This window comes from Diabrotica virgifera, chromosome 1 (assembly GCF_917563875.1).
Source record: "Diabrotica virgifera virgifera chromosome 1, PGI_DIABVI_V3a".
Lineage (NCBI taxonomy): Eukaryota > Metazoa > Arthropoda > Insecta > Coleoptera > Chrysomelidae > Diabrotica > Diabrotica virgifera.
Window position 1 is genome coordinate 92,950,530 of NC_065443.1, and position 26,213 is coordinate 92,976,742.

Below are 26,213 nucleotides of genomic sequence, written 5' to 3' on the forward strand. Positions count from 1 at the left end.
ATATTGTTTTGTTTTGCCAAAAATCGCTGTTATTTGATTCCTCAAGTTCTTGGTCTATAACAATCTTATCGACATCCGGATCAACTGTTACCCAAAAAATTCGTGTTCTACGGGTCAAAATACATAAAAAAAACTTGAGTAAGTCCATCTGAATTAACGAGGCCGTTGTGCCCCCCCTGGCGACAGGACTATAATATAATATCTGAGAGATAATGGGTATTTGTGTAATTTGAACTACATACAGGATAGTGAAAAAGACTCATGGTACACGACGTTCCTTGTCGTGTTATCGGAAACAACAGGAACCTGTAGTATCCTGTATTTATTTCAAACTGTCTTAGCATTGTTTAAAAAAGACTAAAAGACTCTTAAACATTTTTTTTAACCAACGGTCATAGTCTTCACTGTTATTAAATAACATCACATCGTTGCGATTGAGACCGTATTGTGTGTAGCGCAGTCGTATTGTTCGCTTCCGTTCTGTAATCGTTCGTAAATCTATTCAGATTTTGTGTTTGCGTGTTTTTTGTCTACGTAATGGCAACAAAACGTAAAAATATTGTAGTCACAATGGAAAAGAAACTAGAAGCATTAAGTAGAATTGATAAAGGCAAATCTTTAAAAACAATTGCAGCATTATATGGTGTGGGCAAATCTACAGTTTCGGATTGGAAGAAACATAGAACTAAAGTCGAAGAATTTTGTTTCAAAATGATAACAAAAGACAGTTTGGACAATCGGTGCAAAGCTAATAAAGCTAAAAATGAGACTCTCGACGACGCTTTGTATGTGTGGTTTTGTGCGGAACGCGAACGTGGTTTACCAGTTTCTGGTCCAATTATTTAAGAATCAGCACTCAAGCTGAATAAAATGTTGCCTGATTGTGAACCAAATTTCACTGCGAGTCAAGGTTGGCTGGATAGATGGAAAAAACGTCATGGAATACGCAAACTATCTGTAAGTATACCGTATTATATTAATTTTTACCATTTTCTCCGGCTAACCCGGATCGGCCGCGGTCCCGATTAATCCGAGTTAACGAGGTTTCACTGTAATAAGTAGCGAAAAAAATTAACATTGTTCGTAAAATTAACAAAATAAAATATAAAATTTTATTTACCCACAGTTGGCTCTTCTTTGGGTTTAGCATTGGGTATGGCCTCCCCTACATCTGCGGACGATTTCAATACGCCTAGGCATACTTGCAATAAGCTGCTCCATCTCTTCTTGCGGTATAAATTTCCATGCTTCATTCAACACTATTGTCAGCTCTTAAATCATTTCTGGCAATGGTTGCTTATTGTTTATCTTTTTCCGTGTCACATAAATCGTCTAATGGAATTATTACGTACGCCAATTGAAACCTCTATACTCTGGGTATAGAGATTTTTGAAGAGAAGAACTGAATAAAGATGGGTAAAGTAAATGATAAGAGATTTAAGACGACAAGAAGAGGGGCTTAGCTCAGGAAAAAAATTAAAAGGGCAGAGAGACGCTAAATCTCAAGTGAGTATTCGGGCTAGCTTCAATACACCGAATATTGGCTTTGGAGATATGAGAAGAAAATTTGGTAATGAAATGATAGTAACTGGGAAGAAAATGAGACTGTTAATACAAAAATGGGAGGAAAATAGATAAGAATGCAAGAGATAAAATAATATCGAGTTACAACAAGGAAAGAAGAAGAAAAAAAGGCGCCAACTCGAACGAACAACTCGGCTCTCAGAACCAAGAAGTTGGACAGGTTCGAGATTTTGAAGTAACGAACAACAGGAACTCTATGACACTGGTTACAACCACCTGAAATTCAAAATACTAAATACTGATCTTGTCTTGCTATGTTATATACTGGTAATACAGACTGAAATAAAACACCAACCTTAATACATACAAATATATTAATGATAAATGTTAAATACTAACAATTTACATATAACGCAACGTAATAACAGTGATAGTGGATGGGGAAAAATCAAATAGGACCGCAAAGGCCACTTAACAAGCAATTATCCACTATCACTGGCCAAGCAAAGATATTAAAATCAAAATCCAAATCAAAAGTCCCGTCAGAATAGCACTAAGTCCTTACAACTAAAAAGTTAGTAATTATTTCCTAAATTGAACTACGCTAGAGTGAGATCCACTACAAGAACGCTACGGTTACCAAAAATAATAAAGATCTCACCTAGCAAACACTAATAAGTAAATATATAATGAGTTATATAAATGAGTTATATAAATGAGTTATATAAATTAGTTGTATAAATGAGTTGGTCAGTTACTCTTTATATACAATGTAAAAACCTACAAGACATATTCCCTATTTGAAATTCGCGACAAACCTTTAACGACCCCTTTCCTATCAAATTTTTAAGAAACAATTATTATTTATAATGATTATTGAACAAGACCTAATTTTATTTATTTGAAACTACTACTTATATTAAATCAAAAAAAAACCAACGACCTAAAACCCTATCTATCAAGAAATATGTACCTAGTTTACCTCGATTGTATGCATATAAGAAGTTTACAGTGCAAGCAACTATAGAGTACCCAAAATATGTAAATAATAAAATTAAACAACTTATCTTAACCACAGTTCCTATTTAAAGTTCAGATAGGAAGGAATTTCCTCTTGGCACGGCAAAAACTAGTGGGCTGCTGTGGTGATAAATCCAATCCTGGATGTTGTGAAATAGGTGATATCCAATCCAACCAAAAGTAACTCTAGGGGTAACCCATACCCGAGTTGCTTACAGTAACTGGCACATATTTATATGATGGCACATTAAATGATGATCCAATTTACATAGATTGACTAGACTGAGTGTCTATGTGACAAGTAACTAAGGGACGGAATCTAAAATAAATTTTATCAATTTAATTACATTATTTATAACACTATGTGTAGACAGCACAGGGTCACTGCACTGGAAACCAAAACAAAAAAACTCAGGTTAGGTATACATATGTCATGTCAAACTGAAACTAATTCAACTCATCAAATCAGACATGGCAGGGACATGCGCATGACATGTCTGATATTCGTTAAAACTTTTTTATATTATTACCTCAAAGGCCAGTGTAACAAAAATAACAAAACTTCTGTTGGAGTGAAAGTAAAAAGAAAGATATACTCCAACAGAAGTAAGGAAAAAAAAGAAATGAAGAACTACTTTCTATTAGGTAGTTGAAAGTAGTAAAATGAAAATGAAGGGGCTTCTACGTTGAGAAGCCGCAATAGGAAAAATACTACTAAAGTGCAGTAGTACTGAAGAAAGGGGGATTAGAAGGGATAGAAGTAGAAGTGGGAAGAGACAGAGGCAAACTGAATAGAGTTGGCTAGCTATATATGCAAGAGAGCAACTTGACACTCAAGGATGGATACGGCTCGTTTGCATGCCTGTCGAAGAACAGTAGCTCTATATAGATAGTAATGATGACTAGAAGATGAAATAATAAAATAAGAATAATGTACTGAAAATGAATGGAGATGAATAATGACTAAAAACGAACAAAATAAATAAAACTAACTAATCATGGGCGCCATGAAAATGATCTTCGATCATTTTCCCAGGTATCTTACACTGCTTTCAAATATTAAATATATTAAACCTGTAATAACGAACATAAAGGAATAATAAAATAATTGATATACAAAATAAATACATATTTATTAAAAATAACTACTAGATTTTTGACAATCTCTGAGTTACACAAAGTGTATATCATGCATAGGCGTAACCAGGATGATCCTAACGGGGGGGTTACAACTACCTGAAAGGGGGGGGTTACAACTACTGGAAGGTCTCTGAGGGCTATGGTGTTAAGCGTATAGAGCTCAAAGTACATCCCAATGGGGGGGGTTATAACCCCCAAAACTCCCCCTGGTTACGCCTATGATATCATGTGACTCTAAAATGACATAAGTTATACAAAAAGTTATCTCTAAGATAACAACAATAATGTTATCTGTTACAAAATTACAGGTATAAGTACCTCTCACTAACATATAGGGTACAAAATTACATAAGTCTTCTACCAAATGGTTATAGTACGCCTGCTACGTACAACTAAAGGAAACTGACAAAGATGAAAATACTACAAATAATTAGGCCCAAGCCTCACTAAGGGAAAATACAATAATGAATAAATAAAGTTAAATATACAATTGACTAAAGTAGAAATGAAGTTGAGATAAATACCGACGATGACCTAAATTAACCGAACAAATGGAATAAAGCGAATAACAGTAAAATATTTGGGAAACAAGCTAGTAATATTAAAAAATAAATTTACCCGAATTATATAAACCAATAATAATGTATTAAAAACCTAATTTTCTCTAGGCTTATTCCTGTGCACAAGAAGTTACCGTAGATACAAAGTTTGGGAACCAAATACCATAGTATACAAATATGTCATATAAAAACAAAGGTACGCTAAATCTGAAAAAAATAATTAATAAACATAATGTATCAAATAAATGTGTGATATATAAAAACCATAGTTACTTAAAACACAACACTAAATGTTCCCAAACGACTCCTAAAGAGGTTGCTGCTGCATCCTCAGAAATGAGCATCAAGATGATGCGGTCCCATGCCCTCCGTAGGCCCAGGTGGCAGGACGAAAAGGAGCTGGAATGCTCCCAAAAAGCTTGTTCCCAAAAATGACTTACTCCCAATGGTGAGTTGACTTGACTTGAATGGTGGCCAATCCAAAAAAAATTCCCACAATATCTGGGTAGTCCATGACCATTCGCACAGTATATAGATGCGCATTAGGCAGCATTAATAAAAATTACCCCCAACCCAAAAAGCGTAGGGGACAACATTTTCCTCCAGTTGTCGTATGTATTGTCGTCTGCTGTTATAAGTTCCATGTTCGATGAAAATTAATTCGGTGCGTCCGTTGAAACAAATACCCGCCCATACCATAACACCTCCGCTACCAAATGGCCGGTCCGGAAGAACAATGACGTAACTGCAAATTTTGTCAATTCTTGCTTATTGCGTAATTAACTTCTAAAATACTGTGTACAGATGATACAAAATTGACAGCACTGTAACTATATGCTGAGCTACTACAGGCTACAGGGTAGTTGCGTAGTTATTGAAATACGCACCATTTTAGACCTTGTTTCAGATGACTAATGACGCAAGTCTAAATAGCGTTGAAAATGGACAAAACTAAATTAAGATAATGAAATTCGGACCAATAGGGATGAAAATAAAAGCCATCGCGCTAAGAATAAATGGCCTATTAATATTTAAAAATCGTTTTTTTGTATAGAACAATTGTAAGATCAAGAGTGACGCAACTGTAGATAGCGTTGAAAATGGGGGTATTAAATTAAGATAATGAAATTCGAACCAATAGGGATGAAACTAAAAGTCACCATTGTAAGAATAAATGCCATACCGATGCTCCTGGACGGTTACTCTTTATTTACGCAACTGTAGTAAATAGAATTGAAAATGGGGAGATCAAATTAAGATAATGCAATTCGAACCAATAGGGAAAAAATAAAAGCCATCGTTGTAAGAATAAATGCCATACCAATGCTCCAGGTCATTTAGTTCCTATTTTTAAATATCTAAAAATCGTTTTTTTTGCTCTTCTGGGATATTTGGCTTTTTGCAGCTAAGTTATTCTTCCGGACCGACGAAATGGCATTCTGGGTGAAAAACAGCAAAGTGCAAATCTTTCTCCGGATCTTTTCCATACACGTTACCGTCCGTCTGAAGATTGTAAACAAAAACGGCACTCATCAGACAACGTTGCAATACTCATTGCTGAACAGTATCTGTTACCATTCATAAATCTCATTCTCTTAGCTCGATGAGCTGCTGTTCATTTAGAGTGTACTACTGGCTTATGAAAAGGTAAACTACTTTCGTGCAGTAGGACTCTTCTTAAAATTCGTGCAGAAATATGAGTTCCTCGAGCTTCTAACAAACGACTCGCGAGAACATTAGACGCTTAGGCTTTGGCCACACGGGCGATTTTTTACGGAGCGATAATTTACGGCGCCTATTGGTTTGACATTGCTTTTAGATGAAAAATGATTTCATCTAGAATTGGTGGAGGAGGTAGTCAAACCAATGGGCGCCGTAGATGAAATGGAATCATTTCATCTAAAATTGGTGGAGGAGGTAGTCAAACCAATGGGCGCCGTAAATTATCGCGCCGTAAAAAATCGCCCGTGTGGCCAAAACGTAAAGACTAAGAGCGGTTCCATAATGCGGAAATCCTAAAAAAAAACGTTCATCGCGCTGATCACTGCATCTTTTCTGCCTGATCCTGGTCTTCTAGTGTTTTCTCTAGTCTGACGATACTTCGTAAAGCATAATGGGCGGTAATTTCGGCAATATTCAAACGATTTGCAATATAACGTATACTGAGACCATCTTCATGTAATGCCACAATTTTTATATTATTTTCAGGAGTACTAACACGATTTTAATACACTAATGATACTCCAGGCTGTGGGTGAAAAAACGTGATGTAATTCAGGAATTTTTGAAACCTATCAGGTGTTGTAATGGACGATGCCAGGAATAACTTCTACTAAAATGTAACCAAAAATATTGTGCGCCTTTTTTATTGCGATTTTCATTTGTTAAATTTGCAATTTTTAATGATTTTTAATTTTGCAGCTTAGGATATTGACTTTAGAGAAAAACTTTTTAGTACAAAGTTGTAGTAAATTAAAAAACCTACAATTTGAGGTATAGTAAGTTTAATTTTGTTAATTGGTTATTGCAAAACAGCCTGCGAAATGTCCAAAATGGCCGTTTTTTACAATTGCATTATTTATTGTACAAATATTTTTTTTGAAGCTTTAAAATAAATATCTTTCAATTCCAAACATAAAAAAAGTTGTAAAGCCAGATTAACGAATTTGTTGCTTAGATATTATAAATTGTTTATCCCAGGAGGTCAAATGTCGAAGGCTATAACTTTTTGAAAAAAAAATCGTAGAGAGTTGGTGAAACATCCAATCTCCTTCTAAAGAGTTATGTTTTTATATTCTGATGTAAATAAATGCGTAAAATATTTTTAAACTTCTAATTTTTGAGTTTGAAAATAAGGGGGAAAATTTCGTTAAAAACATTTAGAGCTGAAGCGGCCCTGTACATCCTATGAGTTTTTAACTTACAGACTATTGTTGCTGAAGATAAAAAAAATATTTATAAAAAAATAAAAAATTTCTACGCCCAACTGGAGCCGAGATAATTTTTGGGTTTGAAAATAAGGGGGCAAATTTCGTTATAAACATTTAAAGCTGAAGCGGCCCTGTACATCCTATGAGTTTCTAACTTACAGAATATTGTTGCTGAAGACGAAACGAAGATTTATAAGAAAATAAAAATTTTCTACAACCAACTGAAGCCGAGATAATTGTTTTTTTGTTTCTTAAATCGTAGTGCCTTTATTTATAACAATTAAGAAATTATTTTACAGTCATTGACTAAAGAAAGACTATATTATCTTAAAATAAAAATTATTATAAAATATAATTACATTTAATTATTAAAAAATATTTTTCAAATCGGTGCTTTTGCAAGCGGCCGAATTTTGCAAATCGCTCGGAAAATTTTTACGTAACTTGTATTACATTTTGACAGAAAACAATTTAATAATATTACCATTATAATATACAGTCTATTTACCACTGTATTTGTTTTTCTGCAAACGATAAAGAAGATTTGGAATATATGACTCGCAAATTGAAGGAAGAATACGAAAAATGGGGATTGCAGATGAATGTAGAAAAAACACAATATTTATGCCTAGGTGAGGATTCAACTGATATGATATTGGACAATAATCAGAAAATAACTAGCTGTGATAAATAAGTATTTGGGCATTAATTTCAACAAGGAAGGTACTGACGATGCAGAAATTAAGAGCAGAATAAATAAAGCAAGAACGATAATTAAATAATTGAACGGAGTTTTATGAAGTACCGAGATAGGGAAACAAAGAAAAATGTGAATATACAACACCATGATTAAGAGCACATTGGTATACGGATCCGAAACATGGAGAATAAAGGAACACCTAAAACGAAAATTAGAAGCTACTGAGATGGACGCCCTAAGAAGAGCAAGTAGAACATCGAGATTGGATCGGGTTACAAATGAGGAAGTAAAGCGAAGAATGAATTTACAAGAAACAGTTGTAGAATGCATTGAGAAGAAACAATTAACGTGGTACGGACATGTTCAGAGAATGGGGGAGGAAAGACTGCCAAAGAAAATTATGAAATGGATACCCACAGAAAACAGAAAAAGAGGAAGGCCAAGAACGACATGGATACAAGGAGTAAGACGATCAATGAGTATACGAGGATTAGAAGATGAAAACTGCAATGATAGAAGATATTGGCAACAAAGCATCGGACAACTTCGGAGGACGTTTTGAACCCGAATTTATATATATTTGTTTTTCTTGATAAACTTTTATATGTGAAATCCAAAACGAATTGTCACTACAAGAAGAAAAAGTTTTATATTGTATATTATAGCAAAAAGTAACATTATTATTATTATATTTATATAACAATGAAAAAATTAAAAATATAGTTATATATTTCATGTATAAGTATGTATCATTTTTGTAATATTATTTCTTCCGAAATGAAATTTCACATATAAAAGATTATCAAGAAAAACAAATACAGTGGTAAATAGACTGTATATTATAATGGTAATATTATTAAATTGTTTTCTGACAAAATTTAATACAAGTTACGTAAAAATTTTCCGAGCGCGCGGATTTGAAGCGAGCCGGGCGATTTGCAAAATTCTTCCGCTCGCAAAAGCACCGATTTTAAAAATAATTTTTAATAATTAAATGTAATTATATTTTATAATAAATTTTATTTTAAGATAATATTAGTCTTTCTTTAGGCAATGACTGTAAAATAATTTCTTAATTGGTATAAATAAAGGCACTACGATTTAACAAAAAAAAAACAATTATCTCGGCTTCAGTGGCTTGTAGAAAATTTTTATTTTTTTATAAATCTTTGTTTTGTCTTCAGCAACAATAATCTGTAAGTTAGAAACTCATAGGATGTACATGGCCGCTTCAGCTCTAAATGTTTATAACGAAATTTGCTCCCTTATTTTCAAACCCAAAATTTAGAGGTTTAAAAATATTTGACGCATTTATTTACATCAGAATATGAAAACATAATTCTTTAGAAGGAGATTAGATGCTTCACCAACTCTCTACGATTTTTTTTTCAAAAAGTTGTAGCCTTCGACATTTGACCTCTTGGGATAAACAATTTATAATATCTAAGCAACAAATTCGTTAATCTGGCCTTACAATTTTTTTTTATGTTTAGAATTGAAAGATCTTCATTCTAAAGCTTTAAAAAATAAAAAAAATTATTTGTACAATAAATAATGCAATTGTAAACAACGGCCATTTTGGACATTTCGCAGGCTGTTTTGCAATAACCAATTAACAAAATTAAACATACCATACCTCAAATTGTAGGTTTTTTAATTTACTACAATTTTATATTAAAAAGTTTTTCTCTAAATTCAATACCCTAAGCTGCAAAATTAAAAATCATTAAAAATTGCAAATTTAACAAATAAAAATCGCAATAAGAAAAAAAGCGCACAATATTTTTGGTTACATTTTAGTAGAAGTTATTGCTGGCATCGTCCTTTACAACACCTGATAGGTTTCAAAAATTCCTGAATTATATCCTGAAGTCGACCTATTTTTTACTCACAGCCTGGGGTATGAACAGTGATCTCAATGTATCAAAATAAACGTAAAACTTATCGTAAACCCAAAAAATGCAAAAAATCTGTGGTTAGTAAACAGGATAAAGTATCATTTTTGGCTAAAAATGCCAAAATTTTGTTTCTATGGTGATATAGATGGATCCTGAGAAAACTAATAAATATTTTTGAAAAATTTAAACGCAGAGTGAAAGCTTACGTTATTACCGAGATCCGAAAGTCCCTTAGAAAAAATAAAAATTTTTTTTTTAATAAAATATTTGTAATTAAAAATGACACTAAATTTTCTCTGTTATATTCACCCCTGTAACTTGTTAAAATAAACATTATATAAGTTTTTAGGAACTTTCGCCCCTCAGTAATAATGTAGTCTTTCATACTGCGGTTAAATTTTTCAAAAATATTAATTAGTTCTCTTAGGATTCGAAAAAAAATAAATACATTTAAAACACATTGAATATTTTAGTATACGACATTTTGAGCCTATGCCCTTAAAACTACACACTGACAAACAATAAAAAAACCTACAAAATGCAAGTGTCCATATTTTATTTAGACCAGGAGTGTATTTAAATCATTGAAAGGAAGTAATATGAAAAGTATTTTACTCTACCTTTTTCGATTATGTTCACTTATATAAATGTTATTCTTAGCCAAAACTAACTTCGGTATATTAACAATCTCCAACTTACATTTCGAAGTCTTAGATTAAACCTCGAAATCGATAATTCTCTACACTTTCTGTAGACTGAATAGCGCTAGCTCAAGAATATTGGAAATACATACTTGATTGACATTAAACATGATTGTTATAATATTGGATTTTCAGCGTCGGTTTTGAAAATATTTTCTGTGCCCAAGTACTTAAGGAGATGGAATTTCCTAGCCTAACCGAACTTGTCTAGAGCGTAGTAGTTGTTTTGTTTATACTTTCATATAAAATTAAACTGGTATAAAGTACTTTTAAATTTGTTTTCGTTTCTTTTTTTAAGTTTACTAAGACTAAGTTGTTTTGAAAAAAACTGTTTTTTAATTCGTATTTTACCGACTTAAAGCAAGACTACAATACCTCATCTCATAATTTAATAATCTCATGTGAAAAATGCTTAAAACATTAAAGATAAACAAAGTTATGCGATAAAATAACCGTTCCTCTACCCAAAACAGATGCCTATGACCGACACAAAAATTTTCAACTGATGCAATCGATTTATCTCTGTAAGATAAATAGGAGAACCAGTTTTCGTTTTTCTAAATAGAAGCGTTCTAAAGATATTTAAGAAAAACTAATTACAAGCCGCCATCTGCAACGAGCTCTAGGTCCCTTAGAAAGCATTTTCGGACTAGGTGAATTGGGTTAAATTGTCTTAAAATTATCTAAAAATCTCCGGTTTTCGTTTGTCAGGAGAGTTCCTGGACACCCTGTATATCACAAATTGTAACCAATTTAATTCTTTCTGATAAACACGCCACGTATTGCCCATGAGCAAAACATGAAACTCCAAGTTGATTTCGCAAATTTTCAAAGATTGGATTTGCGATTTGTTTATCATCATTGCAAAAGCCAAACGCACGGGAAATTGTAGACGCTTACAAGCAAATTGTATGTCAAATACAATCATTAGCTTTTTCAAAATCAGTTTCGTTTCACTGCACAGCCGAAGTTAATGTTACGCAGTATAAGGACAACTGATCCTACTTTAACGGAGTCCAGTCAATTATGGTTATTAATCAGTTAAGCTTCTTTTCTTCTGGCCGTTTCGGCTGTTGGAAATCATATTGTCAATCATAACCTTGCTCGCTGCGGCTCGAAACAGTTCCGTTGAGGTTTTCTTAACCCATGTTTGCAAATTCCGCAGCCATGATATTCTCCTTTACCTTGTCCTCGCCTACCTTTAACTTTACCTTGTAGTATGGACTGCAGCAGGGAGTCACGGTGATGATTTTTCATAACGTGTCCCAGATACTGCAATTTTATGCGTTTGATGGTAAACACAATCTCCGGTTCCTTCTCCATTCTTCCATAGAACATCTTTGTTCGTGATCCTTGCTGTCCATTATATTCTCAGCATTCTTCTATAAAGCCACATCTTAAATAATTCAAGTTTTTCAATAGTTGTGTCTACAAGCGTCCATGTCTCCGCTCCGTACAATAACACAGAGAAAACCTAACATCTCAAATGTCTCATTTGTGTATATAGGTATATGTTGTGGCTTTTTACGACGGCGCTCATTTTGTTAAAGGCTGTTCTTGCTTTTCCTATGCGGCAATTTATTTCTTCTACATTGCTCCACTGCTCATTAAGGTAGCAATACTGTTTTACGCGCTTTATTTGCGATCCATTAATGTATAGATGAGCCCCGTTTATATTCTCCTTGCTAATAATCATTTATTTCGTTTTTTGGGTATTAGTGTTTAACTGTCTAACTCCACATATAGTCTTGTCGCCAGTGGGGGTACAACCTCCTCCTTCTCATTCTAAGCAAAAAATGTTTTTACAAGTTTTTTCGTAGGATGCATAGTTTTCGACATAAACGCGGTTGAACTTTCAAAAGATCGAAAAATTGCAATTTTTGAACTCGAACGACTTTTGATTGAAAAATAAAATAGCAATTCTGCTTGCCGCATTTGAAAGTTCAAGTCAAATTCTATCGGTTTTGATTATTTTCATTGCTAAAAATTAACTTTTTTATTGTTAAACAAAGCTATAAACACATAGTGATTGAATGATGCTTTCAATATATTTCCCATTTGAAATCGAACGAGTAGGCGCGCATACAGACAATTTCTACGTAGATTACGTACATTAAAATGCATGCATTGGGCACGGGAAACACTATGTGTTTATGGCTTTGTTTAACAAATAAAAACTTAATTTTTAGCAATGAAAATAATCAAAACCGATAGAATTTGACTTGAACTTTCAAATGCAGTAAACAGAATTGCTTTTTATTTTTTAATCAAAAGTTATTCGGGTTAAAAAATTGCACTTTTTCGATTTTTTGATAGTTTAACCGCGTTTATCTCTAAAATTATGCATCCTACGAAAAAACTTGTAGGACCATTTTCTGCTGAGAATCACCAAAAAAAATACAAAAAAAAATGTTCTTTTTTGCGGAAAATCGCTGTTATGTAATTCCTCAAGTTCTTTGTTTATAACAAACTTATCGACATCCGGATTAACTGTTACCCAAAAAATTCGTGTTCTACGGGTCAAAATACATAAAAAAACTTGGGTAAGTCCATCTGAATTAAGGAGGCCAATGTACCCCCCTGGCGACAGGACTAGTAGTATTTTTATGTTATCTGTTTCTTCTTCGTTAATTTTCATATATGCAGTCTAATTCCAGTAGAGTTCTGAAATTATTCTGAGATCTTTGTCATCCAAGTCTGCTTCTTTTAAAATCATAATTATCTTTTGGTGTTGAACTCTGTTCAATGCCTTTTCATAGTTGATCAAGCACGCGTATTCGTCGCAGTTAACGTCCCTGCATCTTTGAATCAGGACCTGTACTCCAAGAAGTGCCTATCTGGTACCTACTGCATTAACCTTTAACTACACGCGCTGTCGTAGTTTGTACGCAAGAGATAAGAATTCTAGTGCAAATATATTTAAAAATTTAATTTTTGACCTTGTTTATGTCTCTAACCTCTCACTGGAATGTGCTTTGCAATTTGGTTTTAGTCTCGTTATAATCGGAGTTCTGGGAAGATCGTAATTTACAGTTTATTATTTGTTGTTTCCGGTGGTGGACAATATGCGCCACGATTATATTAAGATAAGTAGTAATATAAGTACATATTTCAATTGTTTTTTAGTCATTATGGCACAAAATATATTTTCCTTTATAGACAATACTTTTTCCCCGGAAAAAATCACATTTCAAAAAAAATTTTATTTGCAATTTTATTTATCATGGAATCCAGTTATTCCATAATTCCAGTTATAAATCCCAATAGCCTTACTGGGAAGGAACTCCAAGTATTCACTGATGCCGAATAAGGTTTATAACAAACAACTAAGTGTATTTTTTCAAAAAAAAAAAAATAAACAAATCCGCTGTTATTGTGTATTTTCTTGTGGCGTATAAAGTACGCCACGCGTGTAGTTATGTCATAACTTGATGCGCGGGTAGTTAAAGGTTAATGAATCCGAACTGTCTGTCCGATATTTTTTGTTCCTCGCACTTCTTATAAATGCTTCCATTGATGGCTCTAAGAAACAGTTTCAACCGCACCTTTAAACATAAACCGTTCCTAAACAAAATTTTTTTAGAATTGAGTTATCAATGCCATCTATCTTAAAATTTTATAAGCTACCTGATAAATTTGACTCTCCTATCAAAATCTTGTCCTGGAGGCTAGATGGCGTTATTTTTTTCCGGTTTTAAACAAAATATGATCGACATGCTAAACACAACAGTGTGACTATACTAGTTGTTCCACATATTCTGAGGAGTGAACACAGATTTTTAAAACAAAATTGTGATTATTTGTATAGACACGGCTGAAAGACGGACTGAAGCATGTATTTGAAACTTTTAATTCTTAAATAGTGGAGTGACTGAAGATTTTCACCTCCGATTTCGTTGAACCTCTATCGATTTTCATGAAAATTGGTGAGTAATTAGAGGATACCTCAAGGAACAAAGGTGACATGATGCCAACTTGCGCTTTTACCCTAGGGTGGATGCCACCCCTTCTCGTGGGTGAAAATTATTTATTAAATATAATACCATAAATCGATAGAGGGATACATTATAAGCAAAATTTTTTATATAAAGTTATTAATATAAATCAACACTTTTTGAATTATTAAAGACCAAAAATTTTATTTTTTCGTAAAAAAATGCATGTTTTAAATCGGTTTTTCACGTATAACTCAAAAACTATAAGTTTATACAAAAAAGTTATTATTACTGAAATTGATGATAATTAAAAACTGAATACATGCCTTACTTAAAGAACTACACTAATGTTAGTTCAAAGTGAGTTATTGGCAATTGAATGTGTTTTTTTCGACGAGTACTCAAATCTAAGTATTCAAGCTTAAATAACGGGAAAACGATGCAATGTATAAAATATACCTGCTAATCATTTGTCAACGTACTTTGGAATGCCTATTAAATGAGCTTCAGAACAAATTAATAGCGTCAAAATTAAGCAAGTTATGATGAAAAGGAAACAACCCTTTCGAATTTTTTGGGAAAAAGTGAAAAATAAAACATACGCCATTTTCACAAAAATTAAAATTTATTGTAATCCTTACAAGAACTTCTTTATATTAGCATAAGTAATGATTTCAATAATTTTGACCGGTTTAGAATGCATATTTTTGAAAAAAAGGTATAATTTAAAAAAATCATAATTTTTAAAATTATTTTAATTTTCATATTCTTTTGATAATAACTCCAAAAATACTCAATATACGTAAAAATGATATATACCCAAATTTTGGTTTTTTTGTGTCAAATATTTGACTATTTTATTATTTCCATAGGGTAAATAATAACCGAGATAGAAACGTTTAAATCTTAAATTTTGCTGTTAAAACCATGCAACCGGGGCCATTTAACCTTGTATTTTTAAAAAGTAAGGGGTTTAAAAGATTAAATTCAATGTGGTTAAATAGTCTTTGGAATTAGCTTTCAAACGGTTTTTAGATTTACCTGATATCGTAAAAACAAACGGAGTTTGTTTAAAAAAAAAACAATAACATTTTTTGGAAAAATTTTTAAAAGATAAATTTTGAACAAATTTTTGTGCATAAATTTTAAGGCTATCAACATGTTCAAAGGCTCATTTGATAGATATCTTTAAGTACTTTGAAAAATGTTTAATAAGTTTATGTTGCAAAATGCATCATTTTCCCGTTATTTCGGCTTGAATACTTAGATTTATTTACTCGCCAAAAAAAAATATTTATTCAATTACCTATAACTCACTTTAAGTTAACGCTAAAAGGTTTTTGTAGTAAAGGGATTATTACATTTTTTATTAGCTTCAATTTTGGTAATAATAACTTTTTTGTAAAAACTTTTTTGAGTAGTTTTTGAGTTATTGATGAAAAATCGGTTAAAAACATGCATTTTTCTCAAAAAAAATTAAAATACTTGATCTTCAATAACCTAAAAAGTTTTAATTTATTTTAATGACTTTATATAACAAATTGTCCTTCACATAACATTTCGAACATTTGTACTTATGGTAGTGGTCTTTTCGGGCCGCTGATCACAGTTTAAAGAAGCATAAGAAGAAAAAGAAGATTATTAAGCTTCTTGACAAGTGACGACCGCGCATCACTGTTTTTTTTTTCTGTGCGTGTACTGATCACAAGTGTTTTCCAAATAGTTTTATAAAAATTATTAGAAAGTGTTCAAAATACCACAAAAGTCATCAGAGAATAATTATGTATCCCGAAAGAGGCGGAAATATGAAAATTTGCAACAGAAACTGGTAGAGTTAAGGTATTTATATGATATTTTTGGGTTTTATCCCAAAAGACCAAGTTATTTATAAGATATTTTTGAATTATTTTATGTTAGATAAATTAAATTATGTATGAATAGATTGAACTATAAATATTTAATATTTACGAAATGACAATTTTAATCAAATTCAAACTTGGGGTCCTTTTTTGTTGTTATCAATATATTTTCTCTGTTGTCATAGTTACTACATCTCTCCTTCTTCCCTATTCGAAATACTCAAAACGTCAATAGTATTTGTCAAAACACACAGAGATGTAACAGGCGCTATGTTGCCACACTGCACTGGTTTTCCTATTAATGTTTAGTTTGTAGCAAAATGTCCGACAGACATGATATTATGCAAAAATTTATATTGTTTGTGTCAATAAGGATACCTTAAGGTAGCCCAAAGTAATACAGACTACATTATTAGGGGTTTAACAATAAAATTATAGCCCAAAGGTTTAAAATAGAACAAAATAAAGGGTTTACCAATAAAATTAGAGCAGGGGTGCTTTTAAGTAGCCCAAAAAATCTTTATGATTATTTGACCTGCCTCTATTTTTCAGAGGTACTCTACAGTAGTCGAGAAGTTTAGAATAGAACAAAATATATTAGTTTAACGGCTTTTGTAAATTTCACTTCGATTTCACGTTACAAGCAAGTTTACTTGCACTAATTTATTTGTCTGGTTTTGTGTTCAAACAATAAAACTAGAGCAGAGGTATTTTTTAGTAGCCTAGACAATCTTTATGATCATTTTATCTGCTTCTATTTCTCAGAGGTATTTTTACAGTAGCCCAGCAGTTTGAAATACAATAGAATTATATTTATTTCACTACTTTTGTAAATTCTACTTCGATTTAAGATTACAATTAAGTTTAATTACACCAAGTTTTTTGTTTGGTTTGTCTTCAAACAATAAAATTACAGCAGAGGGTATTTTTAGCAGCCCAGACAACCTTTATGATTATTTTATCTGCTTCTATTTCTCCGAGGTACTTTAATGTAGCCCAGAAGTTTAGAATACAATAAAATGTATTTATTCAACTACTTTGTGCACATTTTGCCTAGATTTCATATTACGAGGGTAGTAAGTTTACTGCTTACATTAAATGTTTGTTTGGTTTGTCCTCAAACAATAAAACTAGAAGAGGGTACTTTTTTTTAGTAGCCCAGAAAATCTTTATTTTGGGCTACTCCTATTTCGCAGAGTTACTTATAGTAGCCCAGAAGTTTAGAATAGAATAAAATATATTTAACTACTTTTTGCACATTCTGCATTAATTTTTATCGTCTACCTTGATATTACAAAGTTAGTAAGTGTACTTACAATAAATTTTTGTTTGGTTTTGTCAAAAATATTAAACAAAGATACAAAATTAGCTTTATTAAGTCATCTAGAAGTCATTACGAAGCCACAAAAGACCACTGTTTATCCAAAGCCAAGCTGCTGTTTCCACTCAGCATCCATCAAGAGTTCTTTCAGAATCTAGCAACTTTAATCAGCAGCGTTTAAACTTCAATCCAACCTTGAGCAGACCAAGAATTGGACAAAGTCAGTACTCAAATCACCCTCTACTAGCATCGAGATACAAACAATCGAACAGACAGCAGTACTAAAAGCAAATGAGAACAACCAGGATGTCATACTAAAGGTCAATAAAAATTAATAGGGTAATATGGCTAACTGTATTAAAATATGGAAAGGGATTACTTCAGATAAGAAAGTTTTAAGTTGGGTCTAAGGTTTTAATATTTTATTTAAAACAACGCCCTCTGAAGAGAGAGCACCAAAAGTTCTCATAGACCCAAACTAGTCGTATGACAAAAAAAAATACTTGAAAAGTAAATAAAAATTACTATTTCTCCTTCTTCACATACAAAAGGACAATTTATTTTTCGTAGTATTTTGTGCCCAAAAAGCACGGAAATCAGAGATTTTGTTTTGAATTTAAAACAATTGAATTGCTTTATAGAAGCCACATATTTTAAGCTGGAAGACTATAATAGGTCAGTCCTCAAGCTCATTTTCAAGGGTTATGGCAAAAATATATTTAAAAGTTGTCTATTTTGCTATTCCTGTTCATTAAAATTCTAAAAAATATTTAAAATTTAAGTACAGAACTTTTTTATATTAATTAAACTGTTTACCGTTTGGTTTGAATAATATCTCGGCCTTTATATTTACAAAAACTTTAAAACCAGCCCTAAATAATCTAATAACAGGAGGCTTTACTTTTGTCAATTTTTTAGAGGACCATTTACCAATTTCAAAATCATATTTAAAATGTAAAGAAAATATTGTTTAAACATTTTCTATGTTTTTTCTGCTTGGGATTTACTATAAATAAAAAAAAGGAAAAGTATACTTTCACCCACACAAAATATAACTTTTCTTGGTTTTACGTTTGATTCGAACCTGATATATTTTGCACCTGCTGACAAAAAAAAAATCTAATAGTATTCAGAACATCAAAAATAAAAGTACATGTAAAATAAGATCATTTGCAGCCTTAGTCGGTCAGTTTGTAACAGTTCGTCCATTTATGGAAGTTAAATATGGAAAATTATACTAAAAAAAAAATATAAATAAATAAAAAAGAAAAGTAGCCTCTTTCTTAAACTAATAGTTATAACACTAAAATGACCATACCTAAATACTTAAAAACGATTACAATTGGTGGTTAAATAACATACATACATAGTGAGCAAAATATAAAATAATCCAATTATGTACTTGAAATATTTTGCGATGCATATATCTTTTAGCATGGCGGGTATGCTGCATTGATAACAAAACTCATGGTTTTTGGAGTCATGAACAACAACTACATATAAATGTACTTCAGTTACTAGCAGCATATAGTGGCTTGAAATCCTTTTTCAACGAATATAGGAATTGTAACATTTTGCTAGGAATAAATAACGCAACAGCTGTGTCTTGCATTAACAAGATGGGTAGTGTACAGTACTCAACATTTGCAGATAAGTTTAATAGTTCTGTGAAAATAGGAATTTAAAAATTATCTTTGCATCTATAACAGTAAAAAAAAATGCTTTTGCCTGACTCGGAATCAAGATCTTTAAAAATAGAAACAGAGTAGGTATTCTTTAAGTGATAATTGTGTTACTATAATTTTTGAGCAGCTTCTTATTCCAGAAATCGATATGTTTGCCACATATCCTAAAAAAAAATGTGCAAGGTATGTAATTTTGAACCCTGACCCCGGATCAGAGAAAGCCAATGCCTTAACTCTAGATTGGCATGGATTTAAATTTTATGTTTTTCAGCCTTGGTACACAACCTTTGACCACCACACCTTACACAACCAAAAAGATAATTATGGACCTGATAAAAATTTAATCTAGAATTTTTTTTTGGGCTTTTATATCCAGGACATCTTTTGGGTTTCCATATTCTTGTCAGGCAAGCTTTTTAAGAAAAGGCATTCCTGAGGATTCCATCCCATCTATTACAACAAATCACTAAATCTGTATGATACAGTTTTCAAGAGATGGCGACGGTTTAGTATAAAATAATAACCATTTTGCTTATGAATTATCAAATTTTAATTTTATTAAATCTGTCGTAGAACAGGATTATAATTATAGCTCGTATAAACATTCACAGTGCTGCATTGGCGTTGATAGAAGATATCCTAGAATATTATAAAAACATTTTTAAATTTTTTTACAAATGTATATATAACCTCAAACCTTAATTGCCCAAATATTAATTAACTTGGGACCCTCTACCAGTATTCCTTTATTTAGAAACATTATTTCGTCTCACAAGCCTTTCCCTGAAAGATCTTACTTACAAACTTGTAATGTTGATTGCACTCACTTCAGTTCAGAGGTTGCAAACCCTGTACCTAATAAAAATTCAGAATATTTTCATGGATCAAGATTAAATTGACATTTTGATATAACATAGGATAAAGACTTCCCCAAAAAATAATAATAATAATAAATAAACAAATATCAACCTATTTAAAACAAAAAACACAGTTGAGAGTGTTTAGAGATTTCTAAAACGTTCGTCCTCAATCGGAAGACAATTTGTTTATAACTAAAAACAAAAAAAAAAGAGACGTATAAAGCAGCATCTACCCAGGCGTTGAGTAGATGGATATAACATTTTTTTAAATTAAAAATATAGACACTAATATTTTTAGAGTGTATAGTGTCAGACATGCATCTACCTCAGCGGGAGTTAGAACTGGATTATAGAAGATATTAGAGAGACGGCGAGATGGACAGAAAATTCTCAAGTATTCAATATTTTTTATAATAAACTTCTAGCAAAAGATTACGGACTCTTTGCAAAACCGTATTGTCTGGTGAGTTCATGTAATTGTATGTAATTTTAATTATATTACATGTGTAGGTTACTAATATTAGTAAGAACATTAATTTTCTTATTATGTTTATTTGTACCTGGTTGAAGGTACACATCTCATATAATTAAAATATAAACATGAATCTTAATTAATAGTTGCTCTAATATGTTAGTTAGGTATGTATACATACGTATATATTTTGTGTAAAGTTTCTAAAAAAAAAATTGCTAAGTACTATTCATTTTTGGATTGCAATGTGCTTTTGTTTATTTATCGCACAATATTGTTTAATCTTTCAACAGCCTACCATAAGTACAAATGTTCGAAATGTTATGTGAAGGACAATTAATTGATTGGTTGACTTACCTGTTAAGGAGGGACAATCATAATTTTCCTATCTTACATTTCGAACATTTGTACGCTCCCCCCCATTGATTCTTTTGAACCCACCCATGTCTGGTGCGATAAAAATAAAATAATAAAAAAAAACAGGGATGCGCGGTCGTCACTTGTCAAGAAGCTTAATAATCTTCTTTTTCTTCTTCTGCTTCTTTAAACTGTGATCAGCGGCCCGAAAAGACCACTACCATAAGTACAAATGTTCGAAATGTAAGATAGGACAATTATGATTGTGCCTCCTTAACAGGTAAGTCAACCAATCAATTAATTTTGCTTAGAATTGGTCCCTGTATCGAATTATGGGGATATTTTCAATAAAATAATTTTCACCTACGGGAAGGGGTGGCATCCACCCCCAGGGTAAAAGCGTAAGATGGCACCATATCACCTTTGTTCCTTGATATATCCTCTAACCACTCACCAATTTTCATGCAAATCTATGGAGGTTCAACGAAATCGGAGGTAATAGCTCATATCCACCTTCAGCGACTTCACTAAAAGTGTAACATATTGTTTAATCACAGTTTTCGTTTAAACAAATTTTACAATGATTATACAACATCATCGACAAAGTGTTACTTTCAGTATAACCACACTTTACTTTTAAAATGGTAGCAATCTGTACAGTAATTTTTATTACTACTAAAGTGTTACAATTCCTTTAGTCACTCTTTTCTTTTACGTAGAGGGTAAAGAAATATTTGTTAAATTTAATAGTGAGACCTTCAGGTTAGATGCAGTTTACAAAATTCACACTATGAAGTTTTGCGCTAGTAGTTGCGCTTACAAGTACCTACAACAACTACTCCAAACTGAATTAGTAACTCATTCGGTTACAGATTTTCCGGTTACCAAAGAAAATGAATGCTTTGTACAAACGACGTGCAATGATACGAGAGAAAAGGACAGTTGTGACTTTCTGAAGATAGTTGCAGAGAATGAAGGAAGTGAACAAGTTCCAAGTTCCAGAAAAAGATCTCTTTTATCTAGTTCATCATCAGCATCATAATGTTCCTCGTCATCTAGCTCGACCTCATCTTCATCAAATACGTCCACATCAGGTAAAAACTTTTCTTCCGATGATGCAGATAGAGATCCAGACTATTTAATATCAACTCGAAAGTAGACGCCAATTATTATACAGGCCCATTTTATACTGTAACAATATAATGCAGAAAGGAAAATAATGTAAATCTCCCTCCTGATAGCAATGTACCGAAAAAACTAAGGCATAAACATTTTAATCATTTGTCTCGACAGCAAAAATCTAAAAAACAGTGTAATAATGGACAAAAATATATGTACTTCCATGTATAAGAGGAAAAGATCGTCCCTGCGGAGAAGGTAGGATCTCCATGTGGGGAAAAATATCGCCTAAAGTGTATCTGTTGAAAGAATTACAAAACTTTTACAAACTTTATATTTTTATTATCAATTATTTTGAATTTTATGATAACTTTTAAAAAGATTTTATTATTTTCAGTTAGTTTATGAAAAAATATTTTTGTTTGTTATGCTTATTTTAATTATTAATATTTTAATATGACAATAAAACATTAGTAAGTATGATAGTTTGTTAATTTATCATATTTAATACCCACAAATATCAACTTTATTACTTTTTGGTTAATTTTATTATTTACAAATTTCATAGTTACCATTTATAATTTAATAAATTTAAGTGGTAAAGTATTACTATAAAAATTAAAAATTCAAAAACATTGTTCTAATAAATTATTCAGGCTTTCCTCTGTTGTACGTTTTAATGTAAACATATATCTATCATATCTCACAAAAATATGTAACCATTATCACTTGCATTGTATCAAATTAAAAAAAAAATATTTTTTTTTAAATTTTCGCTCTACTGTAAAATTTTCTTTTTTCATTTAGTAACGATTTAACTTTAAAGGTGCTTATTAGGCTGATTGTTCGATATTCTTCATACTTTTTGTCCCCATTTATCAGCGATGATTCCTGTATTGTATATTTTATTGAAGATAGCCGTGATCCAGTTTATTCCTTCTTCCTCCAAGAGTTTTAAAAATTGAGCTTCGATATTTTCAGGCCGTACAGCTTTCCTGGTTTTCATCCGTTTTATTGCTTCTTCTACCTCGGATTTAGGTATGTCCGTGCCCGTTATCCTCTCTGAAAATGGATACCTGTAATCCGTTCCTTGGCCTTGAAAAAGTGTCTCCAAATATTCTCCATTGTCCTTCATCTCTTGGATTTCAATGATTAATTCTCCATTGGTGTTCATGAGCTTCATTAATGTTCGCATTTTAAAAGTACCCGTTACTTCTTTTAACTTTTTGTGTACATTAAAATTGTCATACTTGGCTTGTAGTCTCTCTATTTCGTGACATTTCTCCACAGCTTCTTTTCATTTAGCTTCTCTGTTGAGCTATGTCCAGGAAAATCCGCTGAATCAACTCCTCTTACGAGCCTCTGAAGTAACAGAAATATGTGTGTAGAAATATTTTGTGTACTCAAAGCATGAAATAACCTGATATTTATAGTTCTTCCAATCTGTCTTATTCTTATGAAATTATTCACTAATTACTTTTTATACTAGGTCCCTCCTTTACTCATAGAAACTAGTGTCGCAAAATTGCCACTTATCCATAAAAACCACAATAAGTTAAACAAGGATAAACAATACGGTATGTCTTTGATATCTTGTTTACTATGAATTTTGACGTTTATCACTTTCAGTGACACTCAAATTAGGGCAATTGTTGTATTTATTGGAATTTATAACTTATACCGTGTTTATTTTTTGAAGTTACGTTGTTTTTAATATATCACAACATTAAATGTACAATATAATTTTATCGAATACGTCCAACGATAATTGCGATTTCCTAATTATTATATTTACAGCACGTATCAATGATATAACACACATCGACTTACGATTCTCTTAATGCTTTCATTTAACTTGTTTGAAAATGAATGATGACATCTCGGCAGAGGTGAAGAACAACTTCACCAGAATATCATAATATTGATATAATACCTAACCCAGTAAACTTCGTACGGATAAAAGAGAAGATAAGTAATTATAGACCAGAGCAAATTAATAATCAGTTTGCTTGAGAATTACACTAAGAAGGTAAAATTACAATGAAAACGTCACTACTGCGCTCGATAAATATGAATAAACAGAAATACATATTGCTGTTTACTGAGTGAGAAGTGATACCGGTAGACGTCGGCGAGAATAACTGATCTATTCTGCTTTCCGCAGTCACTTTGCAGTGTGGGCAGTAGGGTGGAGCGAAAAATCTCGAATTTTCAAAAATTTACTTTAGCAGTTAGCACTATATGTCAAAAGTTGCCTATACAGTAGTAGATGTTTACCAATTTTTTTCAAAATTTTTTGACCTTGAAATTATGCCCCGCCGTGACCTTAAAAAATTTTTTTCACATTTTTTATACAAGATTGCACTATCAGCTAATCTATTTTTAGGCACTAGTAGATCATTCATGCTTTTTTTTGGTTCATTTTGACCACTCCTTCATTCCCCGCATTAACTTAAGAATATTTAATTTTTTTAGTTTTAGACAAATATGCAGCTCTCAGCTAGTTTTATAAACTACCCAGAACACACCACGTGGAGGTGGCTGCATTTCGTGTTCCACCACCCCTACTCGCCCTCCAACCACCCTATTTTAATTATTATTTTTAATTTTCTACTTTATAACAACTCGTTATTCCGCCTTATAATGCCGTTTGGTTTCAAATATTGGCATTATATTGCGATCTTTTAAACGTGATCTTATAAAACCATCTCGAGCACTAGCGCCACAAACACTTAAAGATGCTTCTGACACAACTTTAACACATCTCTCAACGGCTTGAGTGTGACAAGGTAAATCAAAAGTTAATTGAGAGATAAGTGAGTTTTTATCGATTGCATTTTTCAGCTCTTCGTCACTTAAATGTTGGGTTAATGTTGACTCACTAATAACTTACTCTTGCCAAAAAATAAGGTCAACATAGTCCATCGCCAAAAAGTTTATTTTAGGGACCTGAAACTTTCTTATTTTAATTTCTTCCCCCGCTGCAGACTTCTTTGCTCTAATGGATAATATTCGGCGCATAGCTCTCGAATATGTCGCCTTTCATCAGTTATCATTGCAACCAATAAACTTTCAGCGTGGGCGAAAAATGCATTTCTTTGTATAGTTGTATCAACAATTTCTCTTAAATCTTTCTTTAAATATCGGCTCAAATATATACTTTTCCATAAATTGAACGGCGCATCTTTTATTTTTGGTTTGGTTTTAATAGTAAACCACATTGGGGCATATACCTTATTAATAAAAGTTGCGATTTCTATTAGGTTTTCTGATGGATTCAATGTGCTTACATAGAGCCTTAAAATTCTGTTGGCAGTGGTAAGCCATCTCGCATGAGATAATTTACCAGGATTCTTGGAAGCAAGACTGGCAGGAAATTCACCTGTACTTACAGCGGTGCTTATATCGAAGAGGAACTTTTGATCGGTACTTAGTTGTTCTCTATCTACTTCGGGCAGTTCACTTTTAATAGGTTTATAATTTATTACTAGAAACTGGTCGAAAATTGCTAAGCTCTTTCCGATGGGTCCCGAGAATCCCCTAGGACCAGACGTGGTTCCATCTAACTTTTCAATTAAATGCCTCAGAGGAAGTTCGTTAGAATGTAATTGGCAGACAATCCAATGCAAATGTCTACCGAATTCTTTTTCCAAAAGACACATGACACCACCGAGGTTACCTGTATTTATTACAGTTCCATCGCAACCTATTGCTAGTATATCGGATCTATTAATATTAAACTCTGTTAAAAACATACATATCGCATTCTTAATGTTTTCAGCTGACCCACTTAATGGCGAAACGTGTCCTAAATAACCTGATCCCGGTTCGTAAATAATTGAAACATGTTCTTCTGTAACCATTGTTCGTTTACTAATACCACCGTCTGCTTGAACCATTGTCATCGTCTTATCCTTTCTACCGTCGAAGTAAAGGCCCTTAATAGTTAAATCCCTAACATTTTCCATTTCCTGTAAATTTAGTCGCATCTTTTTCCTTTCCCTCCTTACTTTGCTTCTATCGATAATTATCGCCGCCTCCGTAGTACACTTTATTTCTCCCTTGACCTCTTTATTTATATTTACATCATGCAATAATGCAGAAGCAATTGCTGCGGCTGGCCGGTCTGCGA

The 26,213-nt window shown here is 32.2% G+C and overlaps 1 pseudogene; it reads left to right on the forward strand.

Moving 5' to 3' along the window:
• Positions 1-465: 465 nt before the first annotated feature.
• LOC114326078 (jerky protein-like) lies at positions 466-22,004 on the forward strand (annotated as a pseudogene).
• Positions 22,005-26,213: the final 4,209 nt, after the last annotated feature.